At 39.8% G+C, this 12252-nt stretch overlaps 1 protein-coding gene across 1 annotated transcript in view; it reads right to left on the bottom strand.

The window, feature by feature from the left end:
• Nucleotides 1-6440, bottom strand: part of rad54l2 (RAD54 like 2) — a 33627-nt gene extending 27187 nt beyond the window's left edge. The window contains 1 exon segment of the mRNA XM_036559571.1: nucleotides 6313-6440. The gene's annotated coding sequence lies outside the window, so the exon portion shown is untranslated.
• Nucleotides 6441-12252: the final 5812 nt, after the last annotated feature.

The following is a 12252-nucleotide window of genomic DNA, read 5'->3' as shown; positions in this document are numbered from 1 at the left end:
TCCCCCAACTTCCCCAGGCAGCCCGGATCGTAACATCACGGCATGGACATTTAAACGAGCATCAGAACACGTGGGTCAGGCTCCAGCCCTCATGGGCCAAAACACTGCAGACTTCAGCTCACTGCCTCATTAAACACACCTGATTCAGCTCATCAGCTAATTAGCAAGACCTTCATGAACTGAATTCAGAGCGTTAGATGAGGGTAAACGCTGATCTCCGCAGCACTTTGGCCTGAAACGTCCCCAGTTTGACACGCCTGCTTCAGAGAAATAGAAGCTAAAAGGCGATTTTGGCTAAAGTTGAAAAATTTTGGCTTAAATTTTGATTAAAGTTGGAACCTGCTGAACTTCTTCACCACGCACTGCGTGATGCAGCAGCGCTCTTCACCGAAATCCCCTCCTAAAACACAACACCGGACGAGAAAGGAGACTTTGCATCAATATTGGGTCAAATTATGTCAAATCAAGCTCCACTTTAGCTGTTAGCCTTGTGTTCATGTCTCAAAAAAGAAAAAAAAATGGAAGCGGCGTTCTCTATTACGTTACTATGGTGTTGATTTGAACAGGACTGCTATTACTGAGGGAACCCAGAGTTCAACAAATTATAGAAAGCAATTCACTCTGGAATTATTACTTAGCAGACTAGTAAAAACTACGGACATGGCGGGATCACACTGGATAAAAATCTCGTCAGTTATCACTTAAATTACAGCACCTCCCGAGATAAAACTAATCCAGCTCCAATAGGGCTAGAGTCTATTGATAATCCAGTCATTTCTGCAACTTTTGACTGATTTCTGGGTAAAATACACTATATGGCCAAAAGTATGTGGACACATTATATATTATAAGCTCAGGTGTTTCAGCCACACTTATTGCTAACAGGTGGATAAAATCAAGCACACAGCCATGCAATCTCCACCGACAAACACTGGCAGTAGAATGGGTCATACTGAAGAGCTGAGTGATTTTAAACGTGTCATAAGGTGCCACATTTGCCACAAGTCAGTCTGTGAAATTTCTGACCTGCTAGATCTGCCCCAGACAACTGTAAGTGGAATTATTGACTGCCGAAGCATATAAAACATAAAAATCACCTCTCCTCTGTTGAATTAGTCACTACAGAGCTCTAAACTGCCTCTGGAAGCAACATCAGCACAACAACTGCGCATCTGGAGTTTCATGAAATGGGCTTCTATGGCCGAGCAGCTGCACACAAGCCTAAGATCACTATGCGCAATGCCAAGCGTCGGCTGGAGTGGTGTAAAGCACCGCCACTGGACTCTGGAGCAGTGGAAACGTGTTCTTTGGAGTGATGAATCAGCTTCACTATCTGGCAGTGTGATGATGAATCTGGGTTTGGTGGACACCAGGAGAACGTTACCTACCGTAATGTATAGTGCCAACAGTAAAGTTTGGTGGAGGAGGGATGATGAGCTGGGGCTGTTTTTCAGGGTTTAATTTCAGGGATGCCTTCCAGCTCATATAGGATTGATGGCCAGGGTGTCCACATACTTTTGGCCATAAAGTGTATCTTCTGTAAAAGTATACTGAGATACTGACACACCATGACATCACCATGACATCATTAACTTTAGTAATACATATCTTATCACCTGGACATTATCAACTTTACTAATGCTCACTTAAATATCAACTTTAATAATGATAACTTAAATATTTTTTTTTACTGATGTTAAATTATTAACTTTATTAAAACTAACATAAAATTATTATTAAAGCTGAATTATTAACTTCATTACCGAAAACTTAAACATCACAAATTAACAAAAACTTTGATACGTTTGGGAGATGCTGAATTAAACTAACACTGCCCAGCACTAAGAATTAACACTGAATTAATGTTGCAACAGACAAACAAGCAACACTGATGCATCCAGTATGTGAACAAGGCTCTGTTACAAACGTATGTTCACCATTAATTATTTGTAGAATCCCAAACAACTCGTCATAAAACATACATGAATGTGTCCATATGACCTCACTCGGCTCTTACTCACTGGGTCGAGAGACAGAGCGCTAGAACACTTTTTTTTTTAATAAATACACCTTTTGAAAAACTGCAACTGCCCTTTAATCTGCGTGAACCTATCATGGTAAATCAGGGTATCTGCAGCTATGGGGAGGTTAAATTTAAGAGTTTTTAAGACTTTTTTAAAGCCACTCAGAGATAAAATTAGGACCATATCCGCAAAACAAAATGGCAAAAAGCACAGAGTGGCACCAATATTACATTTACAGACTTTACTGTGAACATGTGATTCCTACGGAGCCCCTAAGGGGCCGTGGTTAAAAGGTTAATAACAGTGCGTTCCCTCGCAAATGTTTTGCATTATGACGCAACGGTTTGCATTCTCTTGCAAAAGCTGTGCTTTGTTTAAGCTCAGACTTGGAGCAGCTCATTGAATTTTATGTTGATCTTGGATTGAAATAGAAAGACGTTGTGTCGCTTCTCAAAATCAAACATGACTCTGCTGTTACTGAGCGCAAACTGAAGCTGAGATCGAGTGTCCTCCAAAACGTAAGACATTTGCGAGGGAACACATTTTTTGGCGAGGGAACGCAATATCGTTAACTTTTTTTTTTATCCCGGCCCCTTAGGGGCTCCGTAGATTCCTCTAATTTCTGATGAACTGATATTTCAAACAAACATAAATTAACAGTTCTGCACAAACAAAAATGGAGCTGTCCACACACTGAAAACAGGGTCTCTCTTTTTTTCTGCAATTTTCTCAGAATCATGAGATCTCAGAGTTCAGTACCCATCGTCTCCAACTCTTCCTCTCTTTTTCAATTCACACATTTTTTCTTTGTATCGCTTCTGCGGTGTGTTTGATTTTGACAAGCTGTGCCGTTAATGTACCAGCTTTTCCCCTCAGCTTCTTCAGCCAGCTGATCAGCATCCTTCTGCAAGCTGGTCCACACCTGGAGCCGAGTTTCGTTCTTTTTTCCCAGATCTGATTGTTGATTCTTCTTGATAGCTTTGTTAACGTGTGCAGACACCAGAGCGGCTCTGCTTTAAGAGCAGCCGTGGAGCCGAACGTCGCTCGGAGGTCTGTTGCTGGTGCTGCTGTCGCTAATGCTGGTCTCTGAAATGGAGTAGAGCTCTTTGGAACCGAGGTGGAAGACACAGAACAGTTCTGGTAAATGCCGGGTGTTTGCTGGCGAGTGTTTGCAACCGCTTGGTGCTTCTCGCTCTCCTTGTGTGACTCCACAGCTTTTATTCCCATTGTGCCAAGCCTGAGGACCTTCCATACAGATTACCTTGAACTGGATTTAACCACGGTGCAAAATTGGGGTTATCTAACCAGTTTTCGTTACATTTACACTTCCCAAGCCTACAGTACCGTCTTCGCTAGCTAAAACAAAGTAATGAGCGTACCTGAAATTACCTCGGAGCCATAAATAACACCATTGGTTCCGCTTAGTTCAATCTGCCGTTAAAACAGTGAGCTAATGTGCACATGAAATGCACGAGAATAAAAACAAAACTGTATTTATTGTCTGTGCCTTTTTTAAGACCTTTGGGAGGAGGATTTAAGACATTTTAAGACTAATTTAAGACTGACGATCCATCAGCCAGAAATCCAGCTCCAAAACCACCCAAACCCACTCGCTACTGTTATATTACATCTCTGCTTTTAGCCTTCATATTATAAACAAAGGGCTTTCAGTTTACATTGAGTATTAAAAATAGCTGATATTAAATATGCAACTCAATTTGTAATTAATAATAAAGCCTGTCTTGCTGTGTATCAGAGTTTTAGGACTCAGCATGAATCCAAGAGGACAGAAAATTAAAAAAAAAAAAAACATGCCTTATGCTAATTGTTTATGCCATCTCCTATAAAGTTACCACTTCAGAGACACAAGTTTTATTACGATATATTTTCCTACATCACACTTCAAGTGCCAGATAACTCCAGATAAAGCTGAGAGGCTCCGTAGCTTCTCCACGAATACTGATAGCATGAATAACCATAACATTACGTAGCGTTAGAGACATATGAGACAAATGAATTCAGATATGAGACAAATGATTTCAGATGTAAAAACATCCTTCAGCTCCTTTTTTGCGGAGCTCAGAGAAGCCGCTTGTGTCACACACCTGCTTTTACATCATTAGGCCTGTCCGTTGTTTATTGCTGTTACTATTTTGTCCAATAAAAATAATTTTGAGCTACTTCAATTGTAAAATACAGTTCTATAGTTAACAGTGAAGGGGCATCTCAGAATTATATGGAGTTGTTAAAGGGGAACTCCACCGAATTTTCAAAAATTTCGACATAATTATACGTTTAAGTCGTTCAGAGTGGTTTGGTGTGAAACACTCTGTCCTACAGAAACTTACAGAGTCAGAACTGTTCACAGTGGTGGTGATAGGAACCAGACGTCCACCTCTAAAAGCTCCCTCACAGAAAGTTACTACAGGAAATGGTTGTGAATTCACTGCCTGACACACTGTCTTATTATAGTTTGCAATAAAGTTTTGTTTTAAAATGTATTTTAATCCATTTATTTTAGTGCATTCATGGTGGAGGGGTACATGAGCGGCATTGTAAGGTAAAATAGTCCCCCAAAAAAACCTTTTTTTTCAGATTTACACCTATTTTACCATCATAAACCTTACTTATAAAGACTCGTGTAGGTTCACTGGTGGTTCTGGATAGTAAATAAAATGTCTATATTTGTGTTGTAGTCATGGCGACCCCTGGTTCCTATCACCACCACTGTAAAGACATCTGAACCATTTCACACCAAACCACTCTGAATGACTCTGTTTACATCTCAAGGATTGAATTATTGTGACATTTTGAAGAATTGGTGGAACTACCCTTTTAAATGTACAAAAAAGTTTACTTAAGCATCCGAAATCTATACATAAATACACTGTAATACACACCGAAACCATCAGAACTCTTACGTATAACGCAATATACATTTTCGGGCAATAATTCCGACTACTAAATACCAAATAGCCGCACTAAAACTCTGGTCGCTGAAAGTGGCCGTTTTGAGTCATCAATGTCGGCCAACGTGATCAGCCAATCGATATATCGTCAGGCCTTAGTGGGGGTTAATGTACCATAGTGATGGTCATTCACGTTAGTACTGCGCAAACTGTGCTGTTACTGTAAAGACTGTGACTTAAGAACAACATCAAAGGTGGATCAGCCACGTCTGACTGATATATGATCTGCATAATAACGTGAATATCAGTGGAGACACCAATCCAGCATGTAGAATCGGTGCCTCGCTGAACACTGTGAACTCGTGTGGCTTTATGAGGGCTGCACGATATATCATTTGCTAATAATAATCGCGAAACTGGCCTTTAATTACTGATATCGCAGCAAATTGCAATATGCAAATGAGCCCTCTGACCAATCACAGTGTTTGTTACCTTCAAAATCTGTGCTCACCTGCGCTTCTTCTGAAATAAAGGGTATTAATAATGAGTTTGTCCCTCTTTGCTGCAGTAACAGCCTCTACTCTTCTTGGAAGGCTTTACACTAGATGTTGGAACATTGCTGTGAGGATTTGATTGAGCACTAGTGAAGTCAGGTACTGATCTGGATCACTCCAACTCATCCCAAAGGTACTGGATGGAGCTCCATCACTCCAGAGAACCCAGTTTCACTGCTCCACAGCCCAATGCTGGGGGCTTTATGCCCCTCTAGCCCACGTAAGGTGATCTTAGGCTTGTGTGCGGCTGATCCAGAGCTCCATTCTACTGGTCAGTGCTTTTCTCTGGACATTATACAAGCTGGAATGTATTTAACTGAACGCCTATATAAGCGATGGGTCCACCTGAATTCACTCATTAGAAGGGCTGTCTGGATATTTTTGGACAGATTTTGCATTTTTCCCACCACCAGAGAGGTTTTTGTTAAGGCTGCAGGTCTCAGCAGCCACTTCTTGTTCGAATTTTCCCGTTCCACCTTAAACGGTGCAGCAGTTACAGACTGGCGACACAGCGCCAGAACGGAACCGCTGTACCACTTAAGGTGGAACGGGAAAATTAAAATAAGAAGGTGGCTTCGTTGCGTTAAACCCGTCTATCGCCTTTCCAACGCCGATCTTCACAAAACAGCCGCGGCCCGGTCCGCCAAACGGGCTAACGATAGCGCGTCTCGCGCTGTTAGCACCCGGGCTAACCTCTATTGTCCACAGCGCTTCAGCGTTAGCATTAGCTTCCCTGCTAACCGTCCCCAAGATGAAAACTACTGATAAACCTTTAACGTATTCACCGTTTTAAGGCTCGTCACTCCGCTCGACGGACAGACTCACCTCCCGCGTCCCCCTCACTGCCGCTCCGTCTCGGGGTTTCGGCGCCTCATTTGATATATTTTTATTTATTTCACAAAAAACTGGATTCTTTATTTTTCCTATAACAGTTTTCCATGAGCGTCACTCTTACGGCGTCACGTGGGGGCGCAAACGCCGCTACTCTAAGGTTCCGCTCTTTCAACGCTGAAAACGTACACCTGAATTAAAGATCGAATATCTTGCGTTTTATTCATTTTCGCCACGAAGTTCACTTCGTCGTTTTTGTGCGTAAATGTGCCCAAAAAGTTATGAATATAATGTATATATATATATTATAATTTATTTTTGCATGACCACTTTTTACACGTTCGAATTAAACAGACAGTTTTGTTTTTTTTATCAATGTGCCTTTAAGGCTGATACATGTAAAAGGTCTGTCTTCTGGCTAATTAATGCAAAAATATAATAAAATAAGTAAAAATAAATATAAAGTAAATAAAATAAAAGTCCTTATCACTTCAACGTGAATGGGCGGGGCTTAACTGCTGTAGGCTGAATAAGTGGACATATACACTGATCAGGCATAACATTATGACCACCTCCTTGTTTCTACACTCATTGTCCATTTTATCAGCTCCACTTACTATATAGGTGCACTTTGTAGTTCTACAGTTACAGACTGTAGTCCATCTGTTTCTCTGCATACTTTGTTAGCCCCCTTTCACCCTGTTCTTCAGTGGTCAGGACTCCCATGGGCCCTCACAGAGCAGGTACTATTTGGGTGGTGGATCATTCTCAGCACTGCAGTAACACTGATGTGGTGGTGGTGTGTTAGTGTGTGTTGTGCTGGTACGAGTGGATCAGACACAGCAGTGCTGCTGGAGTTTTTAAACACTGTGTCCACTCACTGTCCACTCTATTAGACACTCCTACCTTGTCAGTCCACCTTGTAGATGTAAAGTCAGAGACGATAGCTCATCTGCTGCTGCACAGTTTGTGTTGGTCATCCTCTAGTCCTTCATCAGTGGTCACAGGACGCTGTTGGCTGGATATTTTTGGTTGGTGGACTATTCTCAGTCCAGCAGTGACACTGAGGTGTTTAAAAACTCCAGCAGCACTGCTGTGTCTGATCCACTCAGACCAGCATAACACACACTAACACACCACCACCACGTCAGTGTTACTGCGGTGCTGAGAATGATCCACCACCCAAATAGTACCTGCTCTGTGAGGGCCCATGGGGGTCCTGACCACTGAAGAACAGGGTGAAAGGGGGCTAACAAAGTATGCAGAGAAACAGATGGACTACAGTCTGTAACTGTAGAACTACAAAGTGCACCTATATAGTAAGTGGAGCTGATAAAATGGACAATGAGCGTAGAAACAAGGGTCATAATGTTATGGCTGATCGGTGTTTGTGTATTTGTTGTTTTTTTTTGTGATGTCAGTAAAACAGCAGCTTCAAAACAGGCTGTTTTTCCCTATAATGACTGCATGGATTATGGACTGAGGAGTAAATATGAAACGTACAGTATTTACATATTTACGTTACATTATTGTTAGTTTTTTTCTGATATTGGCCCTTTTAAAGTCAATGCACATGCACTCACTCACCCAGCACATTTTAAAGCTGAAGACAATTTTAAGGTTCGTAGCCAGTGTTCAGTTGTGAGAGTATGATGCGAAAAAGCGCCGCTGTACTGTACAATGCAAGGTTTCACATACACAAATGCAAGATTCCAAATAGAAAATTCAGAAGAATGTATAAAAACAGGTCCTGTGACAATAATAACAACAAAAACACTGATGATCTATGAAATTTGTGATTTTGAAGTAATGATTAAGGCCTCCTTATTTAAGTCCATCCTCACATCGTCCACAACCACCCGGTTTGGCTCCTCCACCACGAGAATGAGCCAAACTCCAGCACAGACTGGGCCACATTTACCAACCATTCTTAAGAAGAAATTTTGGTAACACTTTCTATGAATGTCGCCTTTATAAGCATCTATAAACACATTCATAACATGTTATAATGCATTCATAAGGCATTATAAACATGGCCATAAATATTTATAAAAATGCATTACACGTCATAGCCATGCTTATTATGCATTATGAATTGTTAACATAATACATTATAAGTACTGATCATAACAAATTAGAAGCGCTCATAAGTCGTATTTGTCCGCTCTAAGTAAAGTGAAGCGTACTGTACTAAAGCCTCCTCCAGTGTTCAGAGTGAGGCTTCAAGTTGAAGTATTTACTGAAGGATTTACTAAAACACTAAAACATTCACAGTAAAGCACATTACAGGCTTCAAATGTCAGAGTTTAAACTAGAGCTGCCATCAGTATTTTACCCAGTGTGGGAAAGGTAATGTTCACCACCGTTAGCTTGGTATTTGTCTTTACTTTACGCTCTCCAAGCTGGGACTGACTTCTTTGGCACTGACAGTATAACATGTTATCAACTCTACTTATAATGTATTATATTAACAATTCATAATGTATAATAAACATGGCTATAAAGTGTAAATAAATTCATTTTTAGAAATGTTTAGAATCATGTTTATAATGCTGTATGAATGCATTATAACATGTTAGAAATGTGTTCATAGATGCTCACAAAGGTGACATTCTTAGAAAGTGTTAACGAAATTTCTTCTTAAAACACACCGCAGTTTTCACGAAGATCCTGACTCACCAGTGTTTTCTTATGTGGAATTTGTTATCATGTAAGAACAGAATCTGCACACTCAAGATCACAAAGGTGAGAACAGTTCTGCGCTTTAAGATCACGTCATGAATCTGACGGAGACTTTTTCTTAGGACCTTTCTCAAAAACACATATACAAACAAACTTAGAAAGATATTGGAAAACCAGGCCAAACGAGGACGGCGGAGAGGAGCACTGGATGTGTCTGCCAATGCTTCAGGACATCTACAGCAGCAGAGCGAAGCACTGGCAGAGGCGGATTTAGTGATTCTGGCGCCCAAGGGCAAAACACAGGAACAGGGCCCCCTGGATACCACATATACTGCAAGATACTGTATCTCAACAAGCGATATCATTGTAAATATAGTGGATATGTCTAATATTTCTCATTTTGAGATTGTTCTAAGAACTTTAAAAGATTATTTATCTAATTTCCAGACATTTTTACCTTGTTTTAAGTATTTTATTAACTATTTAATTACCTTTTGAGTAAAATTATCTCTCTATCTAGGCAGTGTAGTGAGATAAACCCATTAGTGGTGAGTAATGCACCATTAAAGTAATGAGTAGAGACTTTGACTTTTTCCAAGAAGTAATAAGTAACGTAACCCCAGTACATACATACATCATCTAAACCGCTTATCCTTCTGGGTCAGTAACCCCAGTACAGTTTGAGAGAAATAATTATTAACTTGTAGTGGTTATTTTGTGTGTGACTCCCCAACACTGGTGCCACCTACAGAAACACTGGGCCTCATTCTCCAGTATCTTCCTAAGTTTGTTCTTAAGTGTGTTCTTGAGAAAAGTCCTAAGAAAAAGTCTCCGTCAGATTCATGACGTGTTCTTAAAGCGCAGAACTGTTCTCACCTCTGTGCTCTTGAGTGTGTGTAGATTCTGTTCTTACCTAGATAAGAAAACACTGCTGAGTCAGAATCTTCGTAAAAACTGCGTAAGTGGGTTTTAAGAAGAAATTTCTTCTTAAGTACGGTTGGTGACTGAGACTAGCATTACGTACGGCCTGCTAAGCCGGCGCAGCCCCCTGTTCTCCACGTTCCTGGGTTTCTCAACTGTATTTGGATCATTTTAAATGAACAAAATCACTTTATTGAAAATAATAACGACAATTGCAAATGACATCTATTTTAAGAATGCATGTATATTTTGGCATACATTCTTTAAAATGGTGGTTCTTCAAGGGTTCTTTGGTAAAGAAAATGGGTCTACATAGAACCATGAACACTTAAAGAACCTTTTGCGTGATTAAAGGGTTCTTCGCATGGTGAAAGTGTTCTTCAGATTCATGGAGAATGTGCTGTATATGGTTTTAGGTAGCAACAAAATAGGTTCTTCTGTTGTCACGACGTCAAGCCTGTATACATCAGAAGAACACTCTTTGTGCTACATAGAACCCTTTATATAGAACCATACAGCTGCTGTTGTGTGTTTGGGGCCTGAAGAATCACATTTGATTCCATTGTTTACAAGTTAGATTGAGGAATTACAATAAAAACACTTGATTTGATATCATATGTTTAATAAGACCTGCTTTCGTGTAGATGATAGTCGTATCTGCACATGTACAGATATTCACACACCTCTTCAGCTCCTCTCGCATCGGCTCTTTATAATTCTCTCTTATTCTTTATTCTATTTATACTATTTTTCTTTCATTTGTCTCTTATGTAAATGCTTGTTAACAGTCTGTGTGCTTGTCTGGTCTGTTGTCATACATGGGAGTCCCCACCATGTAATATTCAGGGGCCTTTGTCTTATCTTAAAATCTGACAGGTCAAGATCAGATTTTTCACACATTCGTATCACAGAAGCAAATCTGACCTTAATTTAGGAATCTTATCTTATCTTACAGCATCTTTTCTTATCTCAAGTTAGGAAATCTTAACTTTCTCGAACAAAGTCGACAATCAACTGTCGTGTCTGTTACCTGGCAACCGACCATACGCGCACAGCTGAAACGTGAACACGTAATCAAGTTAGTTAGCCAGACAGCTAACGTTAGCTACCGTTACTAAAGTAAAAAAGGTCCAATAAAACTAAAGCGCGACAAACTGAGAGTTAATAATGTTGTATCAGCGCTTTGTGCTGTTTAGCAGAGTCGTCTCCACAGTTTCAGTCTCCATTTCCCAAACGCTTTAGCCGAGCGCGCTAACGTTACTCCTCCTAATAAACAGACACACGTTCAGCTCCGTCTCCTCATTATTCACCACCATCACTGTAATATTTCATCATCAACATTAACACACGAAGGTGATCAGAGGGGCGGTGGAGATCGAATCTGCAGCGGCTGAGATTTTAAACACTGTTAGAAAAAAACCTCACAGCTCAAAGCTCCGTTTTCAGTGTGGATAAATGCGTCATTATGCTACTTATAGTGAATTGCGCTGCCTCTCACTGCATAAAACAACAACATAAACAGACGGATAAACAGACGTTAAGCCGCTCTGTGTTTATCTTAAAGTTAATAAATAAAGTTAATAAGGATATTTTGGCAACTTAGGATGTTTCTGTAAAACCGTTTTCTTATCTGGAAATAAGAGAAGATTATAGACTTAAGATCTGTTGTTCTGTAATGGCTTCTGTCCTTACTTTAGTCTTAACTGAAGTTGCCATGACAACAAAGCAGATCTCAGACTAAAGAATTTTCTGTAATACAGCCCCTGGTTAACAAAGTTAAAGAAGTGTCTTTTACAATTTTATATAAATATTACCCCTCAAAAGTCCTTTGGCAAAGATTTTAAGAGGTTATAGATATTAACTGCTCTTTTTGTGATTTAATTCCTGAGGATCTTTTTCACTTATTTTGGAGCCCTCAGTCTAATGGCTTTTGGAAAGATATCTGTTCTGTTATTATCCAGAAACTCGATAGTAACATTTCTCTTTGATTTAAAGATGTGTTTTTGCTTGGTTTTATGAAGATCTCCTCTAACGAGGCGGACAAATACGATATAATCAATCTTATTTTATTGATAGCTAAATTCCATATTCATAAATGTAAATATCAAAATCAAATGCTTGTTTTAATTATATTTGCCAAGCAATATTTGAAAACACTTACTGGGTATAACAATAAGAAAGCTGTCAAAACTGTCAAAAAATATGTGGATCCTTTAATATTTTTGTATAAAGTGACGTCTGTTTGTGTTTGAATTCCCTGGTTGTAGTTTTTTTATCCTTTTCTATTTTGGTTTCTTTTAGTGTTTGGCGTCTTTGGTTGATGCTGTCTTA

Source organism: Colossoma macropomum, unplaced genomic scaffold, assembly GCF_904425465.1.
Source record: "Colossoma macropomum unplaced genomic scaffold, Colossoma_macropomum, whole genome shotgun sequence".
Classification (NCBI taxonomy): Eukaryota; Metazoa; Chordata; class Actinopteri; order Characiformes; family Serrasalmidae; genus Colossoma; species Colossoma macropomum.
The sequence above is the reverse complement of the archived record's forward strand: the minus strand, read 5'-3'. Positions and strand labels throughout refer to the sequence as shown.